Source organism: Peromyscus californicus, unplaced genomic scaffold, assembly GCF_007827085.1.
Source record: "Peromyscus californicus insignis strain IS unplaced genomic scaffold, ASM782708v3 Scaffold_3__1_contigs__length_106647218, whole genome shotgun sequence".
NCBI lineage: Eukaryota > Metazoa > Chordata > Mammalia > Rodentia > Cricetidae > Peromyscus > Peromyscus californicus.
Genome location: NW_026294551.1, coordinates 3,342,442 through 3,360,620, shown reverse-complemented (window position 1 = coordinate 3,360,620; position 18,179 = coordinate 3,342,442). Strand labels below are relative to the sequence as shown.

Here is an 18,179-nt window from a genome sequence, read left to right as displayed (position 1 = left end):
AACCCCCTTGCCACCACAGCTAGGAAAGGTCATCTGGCATACTGCCTCACTGTAATGCTGGACAATGTCCTGTTGCCTGTGAGGTCACCTGGAGCTACCTGAAAACAGCTCATCTTGTAGCCAGGAGACAATTCTGAAGCTGCTCCCTCATCCCTGACCCTCATGTACCCTGGCACAGGCTTGCTCCTCTTCTACCTCCCCACAAGCTGATGCCTCCTACACAGAGGTCTGTACCAGGCAGGCTCTGAGCCTCAGCGGCGCTCCTGGAGCCGCAGGGATTACCCTGGGTGATGTGGCCCGTAAGTCTGTGTCTCTTACAGGCTGCAGCCAACCAGTCAGGGTCAGAAGCCAGCTCTGGCCCCAACATGGCTGTGTGGGCCATCTCCCACAGGCTCTGAGGTCTCATAAAAAGTAGTTCACGCCCACCTCTGCTTATCCCAGGGACTGTGTTCTTTACCATTGTCTATCTAAAAGCCCCAGGTGACGGGTGCTTTTATTTTTCTTTTTCCATTTTCATGCGTGTGTGGTGCTCATGAGCATGGGCGCATGCTTGCATGTGGAAGAGCACATGTGTGGATGTGGGTAGAAGTCATGTGTGGGCTAAGGTTGATGTCAGGAGTCATCCGTGTTCTAGATCATTCTTCCATCTAATTCACTGAGCCAGGGTCTCTCAATCAAACCCAGAGCTCACCAATATAGCTGGTCTCAGTGTAGTCAGCTTGTTCTATGGATCAGCTACCTCTGCCTTCCAAGACTGGAATTACCGTACCTACCCAGAATTTCACACGGGTTCTGAGGATCTGAACCCGTGTCCTAACACTTGCACAGCAAACACTTTCCCCAACCCAACGGTGATTCTCTGAGCTGCCTTATCTCCCATCTCAAGGGAAGGGCCGTTAGTTAACAGAACAAAGGCCCAGACCAAGCCTTCAGGAAGCTGGGCAGTGATGGTGTGTGAGTTGGGACACTAACGGAGGCCATTAGGAGCCTGCACATCTACTGGGGTGAAAGCTCCTTCCTCGGTTTCCTCTCTCACCTTAGATCTCAAGGTGACGGTGGTGCGGGGAATGCACCGTGTGTGGCAACCTCCTGGGAACCATTAGGAGGTCACCCTGAGCAGCTGGAGGTGTGTGGCTCCATAGCGGAGGACTTGCGTGGCGTGTGTAAGGCCCTGGCTCCATCCCCAGCACCGCAAAAAAAAAAAAAAAAAAAAAAAAAATACATTTTAAGTCACCCTGATGTTTCTCTGATGGAAACAAAGTGAGCAAGCCTTTCTCATACAGCTGCAAGTATCAACAATAAAGTGAAACGGGAGGCAGGAGCCACCGGCAAGCACTTCAGTTCAGACTCTGAGGTGTTACCTGGCACCCAATTCTTAAGGAGAAATTTCCAGAAAAAAATATAGACTTCTTTAATGCAGTGAACAAACCACTTGTCTAAACTCAGTAAGAATTTTGAATCACTAAAGCTTAATGAGAAACTGTTTGTTTTTATTATTTTTAATTGTACATATATGTGGCGCATATGCATGTGGATGTGGATGTCTGTGAGGCCCAGAGGTGCCTGATGTCCCTGGAGCTGGAGTTGCAGGCAGTGGTGGGCCGTCTGATATGGGTGCTGAGAACTGAACTCGGGTCCTCCGGAAAAGCCATCCTCACTCTTAACTGCTGAGCCATCCCTCTAGCCCCAAGAAATAATTTCTAAGTGTAAATCTTGTTTCAAACAGAATCCATCTTTTAAAAATTATTTTATTATTTTATGTGTATGGATGTTTGGCCAGCACATGTCTATGCACTACATGTATCCAGTGCCCTCGGAGGCCAGAAGAGGGCATTGGATCCCCTGGGATTGGAGATGCAAACAGTATGAGCCAACATGTAAGTGTTGGGAATTGAACTCTGGTCCTCTAAAAGATTACCCAGTGGTCTTCACCACTGAACCATCACTCCAGCCCCGTGAACTCATCGTTTTTTAACACATGTAAAACTCATGTCTTTGGACTTCAGTACATTTTATAGAGAGCATCATGGTGGAGATCAGCCGGCTTGTCTGTCCTCACCCTCCTTGCCACACAAGGCCAAGTACACGAACCACTGCTTTCCTGACTCTAAGAGGTGACTATGGGGACAACTGCCATTCCTGCTGTCTTCATCTTTCAGTCCCAGCTGGTTACAAAGACAAGGGGACATCAGTGAGCAGAGTCATCACCCTTGGTGTCTGAACTGCTCAGAGACAGAAATCGGAATGGATCTTAGGTCTGTGTACAACTGTCTCGGCTGCCCAGCAGCGAAGAGCCGAATGTGAGGGTACATGTTAGGTTTTGTTTGTTTAGGTGAGGGAAAATTTCAAAGCAAGCCCAGGTGTCTTGGAGAAGAAAAGGCACCCAGGGTCTACCTCTGGTATAGGAGGTCACTTTATAATGGAACTCACTACCCCCCACTGCACCAAGGAAAACTACAGAGTGGCTGACTGGAAGTAGTGTCTGTGCGGTCGCAGGCAGTCTCTTCACCTGTAAACAGGGCTGGCTTCTAAAGGTGCTATGTGCTGGTTTCAATGAGATGTTCCCAATAGTCTTGGGCATCTGATTACTCAGTCCCCAGTTGGTGACATGTGTGTTTGAGGAAATACGTCATGGAGGGTGGGTTTTGAGAGTCTAATGATGCCTCTCTGCTTCCTGCTTGCAGTGCAGGGTGTGAGCCCTCCACTTCTTGTGCCTGCCTCCATGCCTTGGCTCTGTCATCATGGACCCTTAACCCTCTGGAACCATTCACTCTAAGTAAACTCATCTTTCTATGAGTTCCCTTTGTCATTCTGTTTCATCACAGCAATAGAAGAGTAACTAATAGAGACTGCAGCAGAGAGTCCTCATGACAGGCCCTCCGTGGGCTTCTAGGTACAGCCCGGCAGTCTGCAGAGTGGCAGAGCTCCTACCCCGGCAGCAGACCAGCAGCCAAGGGAGACCAAATGCAGAGGACACACAGGAAGGACAGTGGCCCTCCACCATACTTCTGGCCCTGCGACCCTGGTGAAGTCTCTGTCTGCACAATGAGCAAAGCCGGAAGTGGGTAAACACTCCTAGGAACACGCACAGTCTCCTTCTGGTAGGAGTGTGATCTGGCCTTAACTAATAGGATCTTGAAAAAACTGTGATTAAAACTCCTCTGTTCTCAGGCCTAGCAGGAAACTGAAGACCTCCCAGTGGGTTGGTGTAGTAAGGGGTAGCAGGAGTCTCACAGCCAAGGGAGGTGGGAGCTGGCTGTGTACCACACAAAAGTGGAGACTGGATACAAGGGAAGGTGTTGGGTTTTTTTTTTCCATTTTTACTCATAAAGAGGTTTCCATAATCCACAGCTCCTTTCCTCAGAAGTAGGTGTCAGGGAGGTGGGGGCAAACGGCCCACCTCATCCTCATTCTCTCTCTCTCTCTCTCTCTCTCTCTCTCTCTCTCTCTCTGCCTCTGTGCCATAGCCTCCTTGCCAAGCAATCAAGAGAGATGGCAGATGGAGGCAGGAGGGTATGGAGAGCTTGCCCCTCAGACCTGGAGCAAGCAGCAGCCAGATGACATGCAGCCAAGGAAGCCAGGAGGCACAAGAGCCTTGGCCTGCAGAAACCATGCCCCTCCCATGGAGCTCTGCTTCGCTTTTGAAAAACACAGATATGAATACCTCATGTCTACAGACTCTGTGGACCCAAATCCCACAGGAAGGCACACATTGAGACCCTGGCATCACTAACACCAGCTGTCAACTTGACGTCAACCTAGAGCCACTTGGAAAGAGGGAACCTCAGTTGAGGAGCTGCCCAGCTCAGCGTGACCTACAGACATGTCTGTGGGACTTTTTCTTAATTGCTAATTGATACAGGAGTACCCAGCCCAATGTCAGCAATGCCATCCCTGAGCATGTAGTTCTGGGCTATATAAGAAAGGTAACTGAGCAAGCCAGAAGAAGAAGCATTCCTCCATGGTCTCTTCTTGAGTTCCTGAATGACTTCTCTCAGTGATGGACTATAACCTGTAAGATGTAATAAACCTCTTCTTCAAGTCTCATTTGGTCAGAGTTTTATCACAGCAATGGAGAGGCAGGCTAGAAGAGACCCCAAAAGCAAAAACGAAGCCCATAGTTGTTTCCCAAGCCATGTGGCCTCCTCTTGCTGGCTGTCCCTCACAAAAGACCCTGCAGCTATGGGCCCTGGGTTGGAGACAGCCTGTTCAGCTTCTTCCTCTAGATTCCAACCTCTGTGCAAATGCAATGTGTGTGTGTGTGTGTGTGTGTGTGTGTGTGTGTGTGTGTGTGTGTGTGTACTTGAGCTGCCCCAGGCTGCCAGAGGAAACATTCTCACATACAGCAGCAGATCTTAATACTCTTCATTATCTCAAGTCACCTTCTGAGGCGTGTTTTGGTGTCAAGTGAGTGTTGGGGAAGCTGTGATAACACAGTAATTTACTAAGAGCATTACACAGAGGAGCGTGATCATCAGGTGCATCAGAATGGGTCCCTGGGCATTCCTGTCAGAATACCGGTACTCTGGCTGTGGTTCCTGGCATGGAGCAGGCTCTACTATTCACCTAGAAATCGCTTCCATCCCACCACTGGCAGCTACCCTGACTTTCACGGGTAACGCAGCTGGAAATCCCAAAAGCCTCCACCAGAAAGCACAAGGGGTTGAGAAAAGGAGACTCAAACAGAACATAGAAATTAGAAAAAGAGACCCTGCCGCCTCAGACGGCAGCTGACTTCAGAGAGGCAGCAGAAAACAAGATGCTTAGGCTGCCTGAATGTTTCATGAACCTGTGAAAATATCGGGCTGCTTCAGAGGAGAATAAGGGGCGGCAGGCAGCTAATCAAAAAGATGTTGGTACAAATGGGAGGTGTCTGTGAAGCCGGGGCCCACGCAGGCAGGAAGACCTGCGGCAGGCGAGGACTCGGAGAGAGGCGGGCTCCCCAGCAGAAACAGCTCCATGAAAGGGGGAAACTTTGGAGATGGTTCCCCCCCTTCACTTGTTTAAAAATAAAAAATTCCTCACCGTGCGTCAGCTGCGTGCCAGGCTCCATTTGTCTTTATAACAGAGTACCAGGCAAGAGTGAAGGAGATAAATAAACACAGAGAGACAACCGACCAAACCTCACAGGCTCATGGATGGACGGGGGGAGGTGAGCCTCGGGCCGCAGTCACTGAGAAACAACATTTCAATCCTGCTCCATGCCCACCGACAGGTTCACCTCCCCTCACTGCCCTGGTGATCCCCCCACCCTATCCTCCGGCACTTCTGGGTATGACAGATGCTCTCTTGGACCAAGTCTTCCTGTTTAACCCTACAGTCTACCCAGGTCCAAAAGATGCTGTTCTGCACTGTGGGGGAAGGGAGGGCAAACCAGCCAGACCCTCACCCTGAAGAGCAGGGCCTCCAGCTTCTATACAGCAAGGGAGCAGTATGCCAGCTCAGCCCCAGACATCAGCTGGTCCTTCCATCTCTTTTGAGCGGCTGCCACAAGACAGAGGCACACTGGGGAAGGGTTCCCAGGAGACCTCCCTGTTGTAAGTACCTCTGCCATGGCCTGGATTGCCCTGACCCTGGTGGCACAGGGATTCCTCCTCTACCTTCCAAGCAGGGTGAGGACCAGCATGCCCCGGGTCTCAGAAGCCCCAGGACACAGGCAGAGGTGGCAGGAGAGTGTGGAAGAGAGGCAGCTAGGCCCTGGCCCTGTCCTTGGTGCTGCCGCCCTCTGCGTGGCTGCCTGTGAGTCCGCCTTCGCTCCTGAGCCTGGTCTCTGTGGAAGGGCAGTAAATTCACCCAGCTCGGCTGCGGCTCTGCCTGAGGTCGTGAAACCTTTGCAGGGAAGGCAAAGAAGCAGCATTACTAGAGGCCCGATCTATAGGGACTTTCCTAGACTTTGGGCTCTTCCTATGTCTTAGGCGACCTGGTTGGGGGGGAGGGGTACACGCAGGTGTCTCTTGGGCCCCAGGCCTCAGGGAAGACAGCACAGACTAATTGTCTCAGATCTCTTTCATTGACCGGGAATGGGTGGCCGAGCAGAGCGGTGGGAAACGACGATCTGTACCAGAAATCCTCAGTGGCTCAGTGCAAACATCCTGCACGACCTGGGCCAACCCTCCCTTGACACTCAGCTGCCTCCCTGGGAACGTCTGATGGGGCCTGACGCGCCCCCTGCAGCTCTGCCTCGGCTCTCTAGCCTCTTGTGGGTTCCCCATCTTTCCCACTCCCGTCATCCGCGCGGGGACAGCCCAGCATTCCCAGAAGCTACAAGCCCAGCCGGAAAAGGAGGGGTTAAGCGCTGCTTCCCCGAGTGTGCAGTGCGCTCAGCTCCCACGCAGGGAGGCCTCTAGTCCCCCGGGAGGGCGGAGGCGGCAGCTCCGTCCTCCCTCCGGGCCCAGGGGAGCTCTCCGCCCTGCGGGAGACGGAGGGGGCTGGCCTTGAGAAGGCGCCCCCCTGCCCCCATGCGCCCACCCTGCAGGCGGCCCCTGGCCGCCTGGCAGTCGCCAGCACCCCCGCTTCCACCAGCAGGCGCCTTCTCTACAACTTTCTCCTTTCCAACAGTCGCTCACCTGGAGGGTCTGGTTTTAATTAGTGTAATATCCCCGTTACCAGCGCAGCCTGATTAAGACATCCGCCCCGATCCGCGATGCGCACTTAATGAGCACGTTCTGCCGTAATGTTTGTACTTTTTCCCCCCATTATATTTTGCAGACCAGTAAAACCAAAGCTGACTTCTGCTGAAAGATCTCATTACCCTGAGACCCTACTCCATTAGCCCCGTACCTGCTTGGGTGCTCTGGGCCCCAGGCTCCCCGGTGCGCGCCCGAGGCGTCCCCAGCCTAGCCTGCGTTTGTGACAGAAAATTAACAACCCCTGAGCGAACCAAAAAGGCAACTTCACCTCCAGCCGGAGGAGGAAGGGACTTGCCCAGAAGAAGGAAGGATCCCTCAGTCCCTGTCCTCAGCTTCCACTGTGGGTGTCTCGCGCATCAAGAGACTACCGGCGCCACGGGCTGTCCTTTTTAAAAGTGACTATTAAATAATTAGAGTGCCTCTGAGAAGCAGAATCCGAAAGGGGGAGCAGGGGAGGTGGCTCTGCCATCCAGGACTCTCCTCACCTCGATGCCCCCCACACACACACAATACACACACCAGCCGACGTCAGTGGGCTTCGGGGAACAGCCAACCCACAACCCTCATGTTGAGACCCAGGATCCTTGGGTCAGCTCCAGCTGTCTAATGGGGTCTCAACATCCCTCTGGTCGCCGCACCTTGCTCCGAGTACAGACTGGGTGCGGGACCTAATGGGCCAGGACACTGAGGGGATGCGTGCCAATGGATAAGAGAGCGAAGCTTCCTCACAGAGCCCCCCAAATGACCCGCCCCGGCCTGAAGCCAACCCCTGACGCCGCTCTCCCCGAGGAGGAGAGCCCCAGGCGAACCCCTCCACCTTCTTGGGGCCTACTCGTCAGAAAGTTTGGGCCAGGGGTGTGCAGGCCACCTTCGCAAGGCTTCCCCAGCCAGGCTGTCCCAGCCCTGTGGCTGTGCTGAAACGAGCAGCAGCCTCAGATCCATGCTCACGCCGCTGGGGAAGACTCGGCCCCCGCGCGCCCCCAGCTCGCGGGCTGGAGGGCCCTGCGCGCCACCCCGCGCCCGCCGCTCTGTTCCACGCACGCCGGGGCCGCTGCGGGCCCCTGGTCCTCCCGAGGGGAGCCGAGGGAGACCTTAGCCCTCCCACAACTCCTTAGGGTCATCAGTCCCCTCGGTCGGCTCTCCTCCCGCTGGACCCCAGCAGCCCCTCCCTGGGCCTGGGAGTGGGCGAGAGTCTCACACCGCAGCGCAGCAGGGTCGCCAGCCCCGCTTCCAGCCCGCGCGGGGTTGGGGGCCACCTCCCAGATGCGCCCCCGCGGGCCGGGATCTCCGCGCGCCACGGCTTCCCCTAGTCTGGGAGTTCCCAGAGCCGGGCATTTGTGCCGCCGCCGCCGCCGCCGCCGCCGCCACGGCCACGCAGTGCGCGGGGACTCCCCGGTGTCTCCATGGAGCCTGACCCCCGGGCCTTCCCATTCACAAAATCTCCCCTCTGGTTTCCCTGCTGAGCCGGGAGCCGTGACCCCAGCCCCCGTAGAACTCGGGAACCTCCGACCCCCGCACGCGGGCCCCTGACCCCCCAAGGGCGCCACCCCCTTCCCCCGCGCGACCTCGGGTCTGTCCCCGGTCACGCTCCACAGCCCCCGCGTCCCTCGCCGGCCCCCGCCTCCCACTGCGGGGTCCCCGTGCGCCCCCTCCCCGGGCCGTGCCCACAGCCCCAGCCGGCTCCTCACGATGGTCGTGACCGAGGGTGGAAGCCCAGGGTCTGTCTACTCACGGGTTCAGCGCTCCCCCGCGGCAGGTGACGGGGCCCCGGCGGCCATGCCCCAGCTGCATCCCCCGCTGCCCCCGGCGAGCCGGCGGCAAGGGGACGCGAGAGGCCGGGCTGGAACGGTGGGTGGCGGCGGCGGCGTCTCCCGGCGACCACAAGAGCTGCTGGGGCTGGTGCCCGGTTGCTGTCCGAGGAGGTTTCCGCTGGCTCTGGAGGAACGGCTCCGTGTCCCCCGCTCCGCTTGCCTCGCCGACTCTCTCTCTCTCTCTCTCTCTTCTCTCTCCTCTCTCTCTCTCTCTCTCTCTCCTCATCTCTCTCTCTCTCTCTCTCTCTCTCCCCCCCCCCCCCCTCGTTCCTCTGGCTGGCTCGGCTGGAGCGAGAAGGCTGCAGGAGCACGCGGCGGCGGCGTGGTGGCGATGGTGGCGGCGGCGGCACAGGCAGAGCGCGCAGCTCGGAGAGGGAGGGAGGGGGGCTCCAGCGGTCGCACGGCTAGGGAGGGCGGGCGGGGCAGGGAGGGCCGAGAGCTGAGGGAATGTGGCCACAGGAGCCCTGGAGTCCCCAGCTCCAGTCTCGCAGAACAGGGCTGCGTAGGGTGGTACGACTTGCAGGGTACCCTAGAGCCCAGTGGCAGCTGGGTTCCTCCGAGCGCCGCCCGCCCCCCCCCAGGGTCCCACCTCCCCTCCCTCCTTCCCTTCCTCGGGGCAACCTCAGCGTGAGTCAGCCTTAGCGACACTTAGCAGGACCTCTGCACTCCCATCCCGCTGGGACCCGATTCTCTCGCTGTACCCAGGGGTCCCTAGAAAGACTTGGTCGCTGAGCGGCAGGAATGAATGTCCCCTCCCCCACACCTCTCCAGCCAGTCTGTTGTGCCCGCGCCTCCTAACTGGCCGCTAGGGAAGACCCTTAACAGGCCTGGAGTTCCATGCCTTGCCTTCCTGAGAATCACGGCAAAGGGAGCTAGGAGGCCCATCCCAGAACAGGACATGGGGAGGGTACACTTGTCCCCGCCGACGATCCATGGCCTTAAATACATCCATAGCCTGAAATCAAAAGAGTCCGAATTACAGCTCCCAGCCTCCCCCAACCCAAAGAACGGGAGCCTAGCATGGGGTCTGAGGTCTGGCATCTCTAGTCTTGGGAAGGGAGAGGGGCTGAGAGGAGGGCAGTGCCTCTGAGCTGCAAGATGAGGCCCAGGTATAACAGTGGGGGTCCCTAGCATTCAACTCCAGAGGTCAGCAAAAGGCCTAGATGATTCCCAAAGGCTTGGTTAGACCTGGCTACTGTTCTAATATAAAAGACCAAAATAAAAGACAAGCACCATGAGTGCAATGCCTGGACTGGGGGACCTGCACTCTCAAAGGACATTTCCAATCTAAAAACAAATAGATCAAAAACACTGTTCCAGGTTGCTGGATGCTGTTTCTAGCACAACCAGCTTCCTTCTTGCCCCTAACTACAGCTTTCAGTCTGAGGCACACATCATGGAAGCTGGGGCTTTGTGGGTAGGGGGACTGGAAGGGAGTAGGGAAGGGAGGGGTTCTCTGGCTCTGGGCTGCCTTCCCTGCAGAGCGAGGACTGTCCAAGCTCAGTGGCTGCTCCCTGCTCAGGGGCTTTTAATTTCTGGTCCTTCGGCCTGTCAGGGTCATTGATCTGTCTTGCCCAGTAGGAATCACTAGCTTCAGGAGAAAATGAGCAGTCTGGCCCTGCAACTGAACATTGGATAAGTGGCTTGTCTCTGGGACAGTCAAAGGGGTCACTGGATGTACCCCAGCCCCAAATTTGAGATGGCACAGGACCTGCCCCACAGACCAACTGTTTGTCTCTGTGTGATCAGCTGACCCAAGCTTTCACAGCCTGTGACTGCTGGCAAGGCCCAATCCATACCACCACTCACCTGTCTCACCTCCCTGGGCCAACAGTGTCTGTCTGTCCCTTCTGGTTCTTCTGCCCTGAGAGCCCGTTCCCCTTGGCCCAGTCCCCACTGCCCTTCTTATCCTGCTCTTAATGGCCCCCAGAGATCAAAATCTGGCTCCCCATACTGCACCACATGCCAGGAATGTTTCCTAGCACAAGTGGAGGGGTCCAGGACTGAAACTCTAGTCTCACACTCACCTCTGGAGGCCATTCCCAGAAAGGTCTGCAGATGGCACCAGGCAGGTTCCAGCCACCAGGCAGGTTCCAGCCAACAGAGCAGTCAGCCACTCAGAACTCACGGTACTGAACTGAAGCTGGCTCCTGCAGCCAGGGGCAGACACATGGCCTGTCCAGTAGGTTAACCCTCAGGAAAGGCCCCAGTGCATGTGCCCTGCAGGCCCCAGCGCATGTGCCCTGCAGGCCCAGCTGCCATCAAAGGATCTGCCCAGAAGAGGGTGGCAGGGTCTGTGTGTGGACAGGGTCTGTGTGTGCACAGGGACTAACAAGGATGTCTTCCCACTAGGGATCATCTACGAGAATTCTATTTTTAAATTAACTGTGTGCACACATGTGTGAGAGCACCCGGTAAGTGTAGTGCCCTCAGAGGCCAGAAGAGGGAGTCAGATCCCCTGTGGCTGGAATTATAGTTAGTTAAGAGGCTCCTAACTGGATGCTGGGAACTAAACTCTGATTCTCCAAAGGAGCAGAAAGTGCTCTTAACCACTGAACTACTTTCTTTCGGCCTCATGGAAACATTTTTTTAAGAATATGAGGGTGTAGGGAAGATCTAAGAAGAAGAAAAAAATCCCTACAATGGTAACTAGGAAAGAAGCAAAGATGGTTCCACTCCAGCTGTTACAACACAGCTCACCCTCAGAAAAAACTCACCATGGTGCAGAAAGAGACTCTTTAAAAGTATTGTGATCATCAATCTGACAGGATCTAGAAGGAGCTAGGAAACAAGTGTCTGGATGTGTATAGGCGTCTCCAGAGCAGTGGTTCTCAACCTCCCTGATGCTATGGCCCTTTAATACAGTTCCTCATGTTGTGGTGACCCCCAACCATAAGATTGTTTTTGTTGCTACTTCATAACTGTAATTTTGCTACTGTTCTGAATTGTAACGTAAATATCTGATATGGGACCCTTGGAGTTGCAACTCACAGGATGAGGACTGTTGCTCTAGAGGGAGTTGATTTACAAAGATCCACCCTCAATATGGTTAACACTATCCTACAGGCTGGAGCCCTCGACTCAATTAAAGAAGAAGAACGAAACTAAACACCAGCATTCATCTCTCTCTGCCTCCTGGCTGAGGATGTGGTGTGACCAGCCACCTCACATGCCTGCTGCCATGTCCTCCCCACCATGATGGACTGCACCCCAAGCTGTGAGTCACAGTAAACTTCTTTGAGTTGCTTTCTTCATGGATTTTGTCATCACGACAATGAGAAAAATGGTTAATGTTGCTCCGAACCCCTCCGTACAAGGACCCGGAGTGCAGCAGAGAAGACAACCATATGCTGTACACAGCTGGAGAGAAACAGGACTGGGGTCAGGCTAGGGAGCTAGGCTGAATCCTGCCCTCTATGGTAAAGGCCAGCACCAGAGTCCCAAGTGCCCCCCTCAGCCCCACAGATCAGATATCCTGACCCTCTGGATCAGGAGCCAGGGTCTGCCCTTGGGACTCTGATCAGCCACGGGGAAGATCCAAGAGAATCCAAGACCCACTGTCCTTTAGGATTCCCATCCAGAAGCACCAGGCACAAGCCTCACTAACCCTGATGGTCAGCTCTGCAGGCCCCTCCCCTAATGCTGAGAGAGCCTAGAGCCCAGGCTCAGCAGCATTCTAAGGACAGCCTCTGAGAAAGAAAACCACCAAACAACCTCCTCTGGAGGGAGGGATGAATGGGGGGCAGGGTGGAGGAGACAGACATTGGGCAGGGAGGAGAAAATATCAGAAATAGGCATATTTAATATCCTCAAAGAGATCAGAGGAGATATTGCAACCAGAACCAGGAGCAGGGTGCTATTTTAAGAACATTTAGAGAACAAAAAAGGCCGGGAATTAAAAGCATGCGAGCCGAAACAAAAAAACTCAGCAGACTGGTTGGAAGATAAAAGTGAGTGAATGTTCCAGAAGGCAAAGCAAAAAGACAAAGAGGAGGGAAATAAGAAAGGAGGAGAAATTAGATGGTGTGCTCATGAGAGCTGGCATCCACACAAAGGGACGAGAGAAAGAGGGAGCATCACAAATTATTTAATTCAAGAAATTTTCCACACAATGGATAGGAATTGACCCATGTCAAAGTACATTCTCACGAATGCAAAACACTGAAGATGAGAAGAAAAATAAATCTCAAGTCTCAGGTTCCATGAAAAACAGCAAGAATGGGCATGGCTCCAGGAGTCTCAACAGGGCAAGCTAACAGACACTAGATACTGGAGCTGTGCCTTTGGGTACTGATGGGTAGTGATTTCTGGCCCAGCATCCCTTGCTTAACCTAAAGAATCAAACAGAAAGTCAGAACAAAGATACTCACATAAGCAATGTCGCAAAAAAAATTCATCTCTTAAGCACTGTTTTCCAACGACTACAGGATGTGTTCCAACCAAACAAGGGAAGAAAGCGTGGAGAAGGATCCCACCAGAGAGTTGAAGTAGAGGTCCAGTAAGAGCAGGGGTGGAGAACCCACAGGCTGGAAAAGGGCTAGCAGGAGGCAGCTATGCTGGACAGGAGGTCATTAATCCAGGTGAGAACAGAGAAGCTGCACATCCAAACCCCCACTGCACCTGCCATCCACTGCCACCATCCACTACCCTCTAAGCACCAGGCAGACCCAGCCTGGGCTCTTCTCTGCCCATACTCATGCCAGTATCAGCTAAAGACCATCATTTACACCCTCAGAAGTATCCTGGCTTGATCTATTATTGGAAACAAGAGACTGGTCACTGTGGACAGAGAGACAGACGGGTCAGCTACACCCCTCACCATGCGGCCAGACATCCCAGCTGGGTCCTCCATCCCCAGCGTCTGCCTGTGTGTTCACTCAGTCCTTGTAAGGGGCTGTGATAGGTAATCCCATTGATTTGACTGGATCCGGAGTCATGTACGGTAAGCTGCTGTGCACTCCCGTGAGGAACATAGTGAATCAGACACAAGAAGGAAACTGCCTTTCACCTGCTCGCTCTCATTCTTGCTGATGAGTCCATCTATACTGACGTGTCTGCATCCCTTAACTGATATGAGGGATCAGCTTCTTGGAGTCCCCAGTGTAGAATAAAGGGCCAGGAATCCTCAGGCCTTCTGCAGCAGCCGGGCACTGCTGAGACCTCCAGCCTCATGGACTGAGCAACTACCAGATTCTCAGCCTTTCCAGTGTGAGACCACCACTGTTGGACTACCCAGATCACCTGTAAGGCCATCTAATAAATCTCCTTTTAAGAAATATACAACACATATTCATTCTGTCAGTTCTGTTACTTTAGAGAGCACTGGCTCATACAGTGGCTCTCATAAACTCTGGGGCATCTGAGGCCCAAGTCTTTCCCTCTTGTCTTCTACCAGGCTTCTCCAGCAATGAGTAGCAGCTGAAAGGCTTGTGTGACTCCATTTTTATACAAGTCACCTTGTGTGAATGGGGAGATGATTCAGTTATTAAAGGACCGCCGTGGAAACATGAGAACCTGAGCTCCACAGGGTGTGGCGGTATGCGTCTGTAATCCTAATGCTCAGGTTGGGAACAGTGACAGACAAATCCCTGGAGCTCATTGGCTGGCCAGTCTAACCAATTGGTAAGCTCCAAGTTACATGAGAAACCCTATCTCAAAAATTAAAGTGAGAACAGTTGAGTTGACTTCTGGTCTACACACACACACACACACACACACACACACAACAAAAAAAAAAAAAAAAAACATGTGTGCACCTGCATGCATACATGTACACACACACACACACACACACACACACACACACACACACACACACACACACCCCAAAACATATATATATAGTCATCTTGTGTTCCCATCTATGCCAATTGACATGCTCAACAATAAAATATCCATGAAAAGTCAGGTGATGGTGGTGCATGCCTTTAATCCCAGCACTCAGGAGACAGAGGCAGGCAGATCTCTGTGAGTTTGAGGCCAGCCTGTTCTACAAAGCAAGATTCAGGACAGGCACCAAAACCACATGGAGAAACTCTGTCTTGAAAAACAAACAAACAAACAAATATCCATGAAAATAAAACTAAAGGGATTCCTTTTTTCTCGTCAACCTTCATTAAGCCCATAGGTGTCCTGCAGCCCGGGCTGTGTTTACTCTATTGCATGGTGCCCGGCTGCTTTGGTTGGCTTCGGTTCATCCAACAGAGAAGTCCAAGGTTGCTGAAAATGGACCACCCCTCAGCACACCCGAAAGCATTTGTGTCTCCCTATCCCATCCGGGTTCTCTGCCAGCTCTTGTGTCTTCAGGGTCTCCCCTCTGGGCTCTGTGAAGACTGTCGTTAATGAGGTGCAGGGGGAGGGAAGTGCTGTGACCTGAAGGAATGTGATAGCAAAAGCTTTACTGCAGCCGAGTGTGGTGGTGCACACCTGTAATCCCAATACTCAGAAAAGCTGAGGCAGGAGGATCAGGCTCAGGGTCACGAGTTTGAGGTCAGCCTGAGTACAAGTCAGGCACGCATTAACCAGATCACCCAACCATGTTGTAGCCCCTGGTGGTGAGGCAGAAGATTGTCCATTAGCTGTCCTTGTTCTCCATCCTTACCACAGATGATGGCATCATTTACCTGGAGGCCCCAGTCTCTCTCCCCTCCTTCCTACCTTCCTGTATCCTCCAAAGCTCTCCTCAGGAACTCTTTCCTCCAACCCAAGGTCCCTCCTCTTCCATCTCTCCAGCTCTGAAGCCTGGCCAGACAGCCTGAAGACATGACAGGCCCTGCTCTCCCTTCAGGACATTCCTGAACCGTACTGCTTGTCTCCCTGAGTTCTGCCCCTCTTCACAAAGAGCCCCACATCCACACCACCTCCCACACCCACAAAAGTATACTCCCATCTGCCCTGTGGTTGCCCCGAGCCCTCCTCCTCCAGGTACACTGGACTCCCGAAGGCAGACGGCTTTGCTACCCACTCTCTCCAGAACCTTCCCTCCACGGCACTCTTGCTCTTCTCCCTCAGGGCTGTGGTTCGGGCTCCTCCATCTGCTTCTCCTTGCACACCAGCTTCCCAATCGAGCAGAGCGCAGGGAAAGCCTGCCAGCTCAGCTGTCCCCTCCTCACTGATGTCACCCACTTCCCACTGTCACTGGAACAGAAGCCACTTGGGCTGGATGCATCCCTCCCTCCCCGTGCAGCTTCTGTGCATTGCAGACAGAGAGGCTGAGATGAGGGCATCCTGCAACCTCCCCAGCAGCCTCCCCAGCAGCGACAAATGTAGACCCAGTCCCCGATGCTGCCAAGGGTTGCTCCACATGCAGGGAGTGAGTGGGTGCCACAAATGAACCTCCCGTCTGATGTCTTATTCAAGAGCCCTCAGCACTGGACCCAGTTGCTTTCAGACCTAACATCCAACTTCTCCCAAAGAGGGTGAACCACTGGCAAACTGTCCTGTCTCCCCTCAGATGGATGAAAAATGTCAGAAGTAACCTGGCAGCTCAGGGCTCCAGGCCATACCTGGTATGGGTCACTCTTTGCAGGGGAGCAGCCGTAGCCTTGGAGTGTACAGGAATGAATGGAGGTTTTTTAAGGTTCCATTCAACTTTGAAAACCAGAGAATATGGCCAGCTCCAAGAGCCTCCTGGGACAGAGGACAGGGTTTCTGCAGGGGGTCCGCATACTCCTCTGAAGTCTCTGAGGGCCACTTGCCTCAAATGGGACACACACCATATCTTTCGTCTCAGCCCATGATTATACAATAATACCCACCCAGAAAACAAATTAAAAATAGGAAAAATCCATCGGAGCCGTGGGTCTGCTGCGGCAGGGTGGTGTCGGATTGCTAGGCAACCCCAGGCAATCCTGCAGGAAGGAGGTCTGTACAAGCTGGTTGCACAGAAGAAGGGCTCTTGTCCCTTTTGTGTGGATATGCTCAGCCAGATCTAAACAGAAGTCCTAAACAGAGAGGAGGTGTGGGCTCTGGCTGATGGCGGAGCGTGCATCCTTCTTTGGACAATTGGATTTTCGGGAGGATGACGGAGAAGAGAGGGGTGGCCATGTGATGACTAACATCTGGAGCTATACTGGAAAATCAGCCTGATTTCTGCTTCCCGAGGCCCAGGTGCTTGGAATTGTGCAGGCAAAAACAAACGTCAGGATGTAAATGGCTCTTCCTGGTTCCCAGAATCCTTTCAGCAGGAAGCAGATGTGGGCTAGGTTTGGAAGGCTGGAGAGAGCCAAGGGGGAGGAATGGAAGAGACCCTGGGGTACTGACAGGAAAATAGAGCCAGAAAATAATGAGGGCCCACGGCTGGATTTGTGCTCCCAAGAGCGAGATGGAAGCAAGGAGCCCACACGCTTCTTCCACAGTCCCAGCCAAGACTTAATCTCATTAAAACGTTTGTGGATGTGAAAATATTGACTAGAAGCATCAAATACTTAAAAGGGGTGGGCAGCATCCTAAAAACAGTAGAAATTTTCCCTTTGACTTGAAGTTCTGCCAAACACTGGGAGGGAGATCCAGAGCTCCTGACTGCTGGGGAGGGGCCCTGTGGCCACCACAAGCAAGTCTCACAAAATCAGTGCCTTAGCACAGAAACATCAGTCAGTCAGGTGTGAGCTTACACCTCTGCCACTCCAGCACTCGGGAGGCCTAGACAGGAAGATTTCAAATTCCAGGCCAGGCTGGACTATTTAGCAAGATCAGAAGCAGAAAGAGATCTGGGGAGAGGGCTCAGTGGGTAAAGCGTTTGTCAAAAAAGTGTGAGAACTCACATTCAGACCCCCTACCCCAGAAGCCATGTGGAGAAGCTTTCCTCAACAAGTCAGTCTTGGTCAGTGTTTTCTCAAGGCAACAGAGAAGTCAATTAGAACAACATGTGAGCTGTGCACATGCATGCCTGCACACACACACACACACACACACACACACACACACACACACACACACACACACACACACACCAGAAACAGAAAAAAAGAAGTGTGCACAAAGAGAAGATATCAGCAAGCCCATGTTCCCTCAAAGGCTGTAGGGGACACTGTCGTCTCCCTCGATCTTGGTTTCTATCACCCTGGTAGCTGTTGGTTGACAGCATTGCTTTAACCTGCCTGTGCTGTGTGGCTATGAATGAAGGACACAAGTGGACCCTGATACCCATGTGATCTCCACCATCCTTGACAGACAGGATCATTTTTATTGTTGTTAGGGTTTATTGTTAATTTTTATTATTATTATAGTTTTGAAGGGGATGTTTTATTTTGTTTTATTTGAGATAGAGTCTCACTAAGTAGCCTTGGCTAGCCTGGAATTTTTTTATGTAGACCAGGTTGGCCTCAACCTCACAAAGATCTGCTTCTCTACCTCCTAAGTACTGGAGTTCAAGGCGTGCACTGAACATCAGACTGCTTAGGAGGACTTTGATGACAGATGCTCACTACCTTAGTAGACAGCTCTGTCTGTAGGAAGAGCCTCCATGGCTGAAACCATCCTCCACTCTGATGCCTGCCTCTGGGCATCTGTGTTAGTTTATTTTTCTGTTGCTGGTCACATTGCACCTACAGTCAGGAAGCAAAGAGAGATCTGGTCCCCCATTCAGTTTCTCTTTCTTATTCAGTCCCATGTGATAGCATAATCCACATCTGTGATGGTTCTTCCCATCTCAATTAATCTACGTAATCCCTCACTGGTGTGTCAGGAGGCTAGACTGATCTAGATAATCCCTCACTGGTGTGCCAGGAGGCTAACCTGA

The 18,179-nt window shown here is 53.2% G+C and overlaps 1 protein-coding gene across 3 annotated transcripts in view; it reads right to left on the bottom strand.

Annotated features, from left to right (window-relative positions):
* The window catches only part of Rbfox3 (RNA binding fox-1 homolog 3), a 427,534-nt gene extending 418,910 nt beyond the window's left edge, over window positions 1-8,624 (bottom strand). For 2 of the 3 annotated variants that reach the window (XM_052758942.1, XM_052758941.1), the window contains exon 1: window positions 8,362-8,624. The gene's annotated coding sequence lies outside the window, so the exon portion shown is untranslated. Of the gene's footprint in view, window positions 1-6,897; window positions 6,998-8,361 lie in introns of those variants that run through there. The other variant, XM_052758943.1, reaches the window with a different exon arrangement.
* Window positions 8,625-18,179: the final 9,555 nt, after the last annotated feature.